We start from the raw sequence: 7,237 nt of genomic DNA on the forward strand, positions 1-7,237 counted from the left end.
CTCTGCACACTCGAGAGCCTCAGACACAATATCCATATTTCTTAAATCATAATTTTGTGCAGCGGCCATCTTGGATTAGAAAAATGATTACAAAATCGTTCTCAGCACTCTCGACAACCTCGGATACGATACCCATAATTTAGTTTTCATACTTTTGTGCGGCGGCCATCTTGGATTAGAAAAATGATCAAAAAATCGTTCTCAGCACCCTAGAGAACCTCGGATACGATACCCATAATGTAGTTATCATAATTTTGAGCGGCGGCCATCTTGGATTTCAAAAATGATCACAAAATAGTTATGTGCACTCTCGAGAACCTCGGATACGATAACCATATTTTTGTGATCATAATCTTGCACGGCGGCCATCTTGGATTAGAAAAATGATTACAAAATCTTTCTCAGCACCCTCGAGAACCTAGGATATGATACCCATAATCTAGTTATCATACTTTTGAGCGGCGGCCATCTCGGATTTAAAAATGATCCCAAAATTGTTTTCTGCACCCTCGAGAACCTCGGATACTATAACCATATTGCTGAAAACATTATTTTGTGCGGCGGCCATCTTGGATTAGAAAAATGATCACAAAATCATTCTCAGCACCCTCGAGAACCTCGGACACGATATCCATATTGCAAAAATCATAATTTTGTGTGGCCGCCATCTTGGATTTGAAAAATGATCACCAAATCGTTCTCTGCACCCTCGAAAACCTTGGATACGATACCCATATTGTTGAAATCATAATTTTGTGCGTCGGCCATCTTGGAATGGAAAAATAATTACAAAATCGTTCTCAGCACCCTCGCGAACCTCGGATACGATACCCATAATGTAGTTAACATACTTTTGAGTGAAGGCCATCTTGGATTTGAAAACTGATCACAAAATCGTTCTCTGCACCCTCGAGAACCTAGGATACCGATACCCATAATCTAGTTATCATACTTTTGAGCGTCGGCCATCTAAGATTTAAAAATGATCCCAAAATTGTTTTCTGCACCCTCAAGAACCTCGGACACGATATCCATATTGCTGAAAACATAATTATGTGCGGCGGCCATCTTGGATTAGAAAAATGATCACAAAATCGTTCTCAGCACCCTTGAGAACCTCGGATACGATACCCATAATGTAGTTATCATACCTTTGAGCGGCGGCCATCTAGGATTTGAATAATGATCACAAAATCGTTCTCTGCACTCTCAAGAACATTTGATACGATACCCATAATGTAGTTATCATAATTTTGAGCGGCGGCCATCTAAGATTTAAAAATTATCCCAAAATTGTTTATTACTACTTATATACATATTGCTGAAAGCATAATTGTTTGCGGCAGTCCTCTTGGATTTCTAAAATGATTGCAGAATTGTTCTCTGCACCCTCGAGAACCTCGGATACGATATCCATATTTCTAAAATCATAATTTTAAGAGGCGGCCATCTTGGATTTGAAAAATAATCACCAAATCGTTTTCTGCACCCTCGAGAAACTCGGGTACGATATCCATATTGATGAAATCATTATTTTGTGCGGCGGCCATCTTGGATTAGAAAAATGATTACTAAATCATTCTCAGCACCATCGAGAACCTCGGATACGATACCCATAATGTAGTTATTATAATTTTGAGCGGCGGCCTTCTCGGATTTGAAAACTGATCACAAAATCGTTCTCTGCACCCTCGAGAACCTAGGATACGATACCCATAATTTAGTTATCATACTTTTGAGCGGCGGCCATCTTGGATTTCAAAAATGATCACAAAATAGTAATGTGCACTCTCGAGAACTTCGGATACGATAACCATATTTTTGTGATCATAATCTTGCACGGCGGCCATCTTGGATTTGAAAACTGATCACAAAATCGTTCTCTGCACCCTCGAGGACCTAGAATACGATACCCATAATCTACTTATCATACTTTTGAGCGGGGGCCATCAAGGATTTAAAAATGATCCCAAACTTGTTTTCTGCACTCTCGAGAACCTCGGACACGATATCTATATTGCTGAAAACATAATTTTGTTCGGCGGCCATCTTGGATTAGACAAATGATCACAAAATCGTTCTCAGCACACTCGAGAACCTAGGATACGATACCCATAATGTAGTAATCATACTTTTGAGCGGCAGCCATCTTGGATTTGAAAACTGATCACAAAATCGTTCTCTGCACCCTCGAGAACCACGGACACCATATCCATATTGCTGAAAACAAAATGGTTTGCGGCAGCCCTCTTGGATTTCTAAAATGATCGCAGAATTGTTCTCTGCACCCTCGAGAACCTCGGACACGATATCCATATTTCTAAAATCATAATTTTGATCGGCGGCCATCTTGGATTTGAAAAATAATCACCAAATCGTTCTCTGCACCCTCGAGAACCTCGAGTACGATATCCATATTGATGAAATCATTATTTTGAGCGGCGGCAATCTTGGATTTGAAAAATGATCACAAAATCGTTCTCTGCAACCTCGAGAACCTCTGATACCAAACCCATAATGTAGTTATCATAATTATGAGCGGCGGCCATCTCGGATTTAAAAATGATCCCAAAATTGTTTTCTGCACCTTCGAGAACCTCGGACACGATATCCATATTGCTGAAAACATAATGGTTTGCGGCAGCTCTCTTGGATTTCTAAAATGATCGCAGAATTGTTCTCTGCACCCTCGAGAACCTCGCACACGATATTCATATTTCTAAAATCATAATTTTGAGCGGCGGCCATCTTGGATTTGAAAAATAATCACCAAATCGTTCTCTGCACCCTCGAGATTCTCGGGTACGATATCCATATTGATGAAATCATAATTTTGTGCGGCGGCCATCTTGGATTAGAAAAATGATTACTAAATCGTTCTCAGCACCCTCGAGAACCTAGGATACGATACCCATAATGTAGTTATCATACTTTTGAGCGGCGGACATCTTGGATTTGAAAACTGATCACAAAATCGTTCTCTGCACCCTCGAGAACCACGGACACGATATCCATATTGCTGAAAACATAATTTTGTGCGGCGGCCAACTTGGATCAGAAAATGATCACAAAATAATTCTCAGCACCCTCGGGAACCTCGGATACGATACCCATAATGTAGTTATCATACTTTTGAGTGGCGGCCATCTTGGATTTCATAAATGATCACAAAATCGTTCTCAGCTCCCTCGACAACCTCGGATACGATACCCATAATGTAGTTATCATAATTTTGAGCGGCGGGCATCTCGGATTTAAAAATGATCCCAAAATTGTTTTCTGCACCCTCGAGAACCTCGGACACGATATCCATATTGCGAAAATCATAATTTTGTGCGGCGGACATCTTGGATTTGAAAACTGATCACAAAATCGTTCTCTGCACCCTCGAGAACCACGGACAAGATATCCATATTGCTGAAAACATAATTTTGTGCGGCGGCCAACTTGGATCAGAAAATGATCACAAAATAATTCTCAGCACCCTCGGGAACCTCGAATACGATACCCATAATGTAGTTATCATACTTTTGAGTGGCGGCCATCTTGGATTTCATAAATGATCACAAAATCGTTCTCAGCTCCCTCGACAACCTCGGATACGATACCCATAATGTAGTTATCATAATTTTGAGCGGCGGGCATCTCGGATTTAAAAATGATCCCAAAATTGTTTTCTGCACCCTCGAGAACCTCGGACACGATATCCATATTGCTAAAATCATAATTTTGTGCGGCGGCCATCTTGGATTTGAAAAATGATCACCAAATCGTTCTCTGCACCCTCGAAAACCTCGGATACGATACCCATATTGCTGATATCATAACTTTTTTCGGCGGCCATCTTGGAATAGAAAAATGATTACAAAATCGTTCTCAGCACCCTCGAGAACCTATGATACGATACCCATAATGTAGTTATCATACTTTTGAGCAGCGGCCATCTAGGATTTGAATAATGATCACAAAATCGTTCTCTGCACTCTCAAGAACCTCGGATACGATACCCATATTTTTGTGATCATAATCTTGCACGGCGGCCCTCTTGGATTTGAAAAATGATCACAAAATCTTTCTCAGCACCCTCGAGAACCTCGGATACGATACCCATAATGAAGTTATCATAATTTTGAGCGGCGGCCATCTCGGATTTAAAATGATCCCTAAATTGTTTTCTGCACTCTCGAGAACCTCGGACACGATATCCGTATTGCTGAAAACATATTTTTGTGCGGCGGCCATCTTGGATTAGAAAATGATCACAAAATAATTCTCAGCACCATCGAGAACCTCGGATACGATACCCATAATGTAGTTATCAACTTTTGAGTGGCGGCCATCTTGGATTTCATAAATGATCACAAAATCGTTCTCAGCACCCTCAACAACCTCGGATACGATACCCATAATGTAGTTATCATACTTTTAAGCGGCGGCTATCTTCGATTTGAAAAATGATCTCAAAATCGTTCTCTGCACCCTCGAGAACCTCGGATACGATACCCATAATGTATTTTCATAATTTTGTGCGGCGGCCAACTTGGATCAGAAAATGATCACAAAATAATTCTCAGCACCCTCGGGAACCTCGGATACGATACCCATATTTTTGTGATCATAATCTTGCACGGCGGCCATCTCGGATTTAAAAATGATCCCAAAATTGTTTTCTGCACCCTCGAGAACCTCGGACACGATAACCATATTGCTAAAAACATAATATTGTGCGGCGGCCATCTTGGATTTGAAAAATGATCACAAAATCGTTCTCAGCACCCTCGAGAACCTCGGATACGATACCCATAATGACGTTATCATAATTTTGAGCGGCGGCCATCTTGGATTTCAAAAATGATCACAAAATCGTTATGTGCACTCTCGAGAACCTCGGATACGATATCCATATTTTTGTGATCATAATCTTGCACGGCGGCCATCTTCGATTTGAAAAATGATCACAAAATCGTTCTCAGCACCCTCGAAAAACTCGGATACGATACCCATAATCTAGTTATCATACTTTTGAGCGGCGGCCATCTCGGATTTAAAAATGATCCCAAAATTGTTTTCTGCACCCTCGAGAACCTCGGACACGATATCCATATTGCTGGAAACATAATGGTTTGCGGCAGCCCTCTTGGATTTCTAAAATGATCGCAGAATTGTTCTCTGCACCCTCGAGCACCTTGGACACGATATCCATATTTCTAAAATCATAATTTTAAGCGGCGGCCATCTTGGATTTGAAAAATAATTACAAAATCGTTCTCAGCACCTTCGAGAACCTCGGATACGATACCCATAATGTAGTTATCATATTTTTGTGCCGCGGCCATCTTGGATTAAAAAAATGATCACAAAATCGTTCTCAGCACCCTCGAGTTCCTCGGATACGATACCCATAATGTAGTTATCATAATTTTGAGCGGCGCCCACCTTGGATTTCAAAAATGATCACAAAATCGTTATGTGCACTCTCGAGAACCACGGACACGATATCCATATTGCCGAAAACATAATTTTGTGCGGCGGCCATCTTGGATTAGAAAATGATCACAAATTCATTCTCAGCACCCTCGAGAACCTCGGATACGATACCCATAATGTAGTTATCATACTTTTGAGTGGCGGCCATCTTGGAATTCATAAATGATCACAAAATCTTTCTCAGCACCCTCGACAACCTCGGATACGATACCCATAATGTAGTTATCATACTTTTAAGCGGCGGCTATCTTCGATTTAAAAAATGATCTCAAAATAGTTCTCTGCACCCTCGAGAACCTCGGATACGATACCCATAATGTAGTTATCATAATTTTGAGCGCCGGCCATCTTGGATTTCAAAAATGATCACAAAATCGTTCTGTGCACTCTCGAGAACCTCGGATACGATACCCATATTTTTGTGATCATAATCTTGCACGGCGGCCATCTCGGATTTAAAAATGATCCCAAAATTGTTTTCTCCACCCTCGAGAACCTCGGACACGATATCCATATTTTTGTGATCATAATGTTGCACGGCGGCCCTCTTGGATATGAAAAATGATCACAAAATCGTTCTCAGCACCCTCGAGAACCTCGGATACGATACCCATAATGTAGTTAAAGGCATAAAAAGGCATAAAAGGCATTTACTTTCTCATAATAGATTCCTTTAGAATTCATTTTGATGTCATTTCTTATACTACTAGATACTACTACCGCTTCGGAAACAAATGGTGCTCTGAGAGAGAAGAAGCGGCGCAAGAAACTCTCCCAGCATTCTTTTTTGCGCTCTTTTCAATAAAAACATACAATATTGTACAGTCGCTATAAAATAATCACAATCTAGTCCCAGGCTGTCCGATCATTTAGATATTCAGCAGTGGAGTAATAAGATTTACGACAGAGCCATTTTTTTATATATAATTATCATACTTTTGAGCGGCGGCCATCTTGGATTTGAAAAATGATCACAAAATCGTTCTCTGCAACCTCGAGAAACTCTGATACGATACGCATAATGTAGTTATCATAATTTTGAGCGGCGGCCATCTCGGATTTAAAAATGATCCCAAAATTGTTTTCTGCACCCTCGAGAACCTCGGACGCGATATCCATATTGCTGAAAACATAATGGTTTGCGGCAGCCCTCTTGGATTTCTAAAATGATCGCAGAATTGTTCTCTGCACCCTCGAGAAACTCGGACACGATATCCATATGTCTAAAATCATAATTTTAAGCGGCGGCCATCTTGGATTTGAAAAATAATCACCAAATCGTTTTCTGCACCCTCGAGAACCTCGGGTACGATATCCATATTGCTGAAATCATAATTTTGTGCAGCGACCATCTTGGATTAGAAAAATAATTACAAAATCGTTCTCAGCACCCTCGACAACCTCGGATACGATACCCATAATGTAGTTATCATAATTTTGAGCGGCGGCCATCTTGGATTAAAAAAATGATAACAAAATCGTTCTCAGCACCCTCGAGAACCACGGACACGATATCCATATTGCTGAAAACATAATTTTGTGCGGCGGCCATCTTGGATTAGAAAATGATCACAAATTCATTCTCAACACCCTCGAGAACCTCGGATACGATACCCATAATGTACTTATCATACTTTTGAGTGGCGGCTATCTTGGAATTCATAAATGATCACAAAATCGTTCTCAGCACCCTCGACAACCTCGGATACGATATCCATATTGCTGAAAACATAATGGTTTGCGGCAGCCC

This window comes from Leptidea sinapis, chromosome 19 (genome assembly GCF_905404315.1).
Source record: "Leptidea sinapis chromosome 19, ilLepSina1.1, whole genome shotgun sequence".
Classification (NCBI taxonomy): domain Eukaryota; kingdom Metazoa; phylum Arthropoda; class Insecta; order Lepidoptera; family Pieridae; genus Leptidea; species Leptidea sinapis.